Here is a 432-nt window from a genome sequence, read left to right as displayed (position 1 = left end):
GGGTCTCTCCTTCTTTCTGCTGAAGAAGCTACAAGTCACTGGGCCGACCTAGCTCTTGATGGCCGCCGGTGAAGGCGCCAATGAACTCATGGCACAGGTCAGCTCATGACGAAATGGAGTTCTCCGGCAGGTGCATTAGCCAAGACCTCACAATGGACTTGAGAGCCAAAGGGAAGTAATTGGCAAATACCTTCTCATCTCTTCCCCCGGCAGCCTGGACAGTGATGGTGTAGATGCTCAGAAACTCTACCGGGTTCAGCCTCCCGTCGTACTTCTCGGGTATCTCTGGCTTGAATGTGCGAAGAGACGGCAAATGGACTTGCTGTAGCTCACGAGTAAAGGCGGGGCAACCAACCTCGAAAGGTAGGCACCCGCCAATACCTAGGGCAGGCTTGTCGACGTCAGGGCCATCGCATCCATCGGTCCGGTGGT

The sequence above is a fragment of the Triticum dicoccoides genome, chromosome 5B, assembly GCF_002162155.2.
Source record: "Triticum dicoccoides isolate Atlit2015 ecotype Zavitan chromosome 5B, WEW_v2.0, whole genome shotgun sequence".
Lineage (NCBI taxonomy): Eukaryota > Viridiplantae > Streptophyta > Magnoliopsida > Poales > Poaceae > Triticum > Triticum dicoccoides.
Note: the sequence above shows the minus strand (reverse complement) of the source record.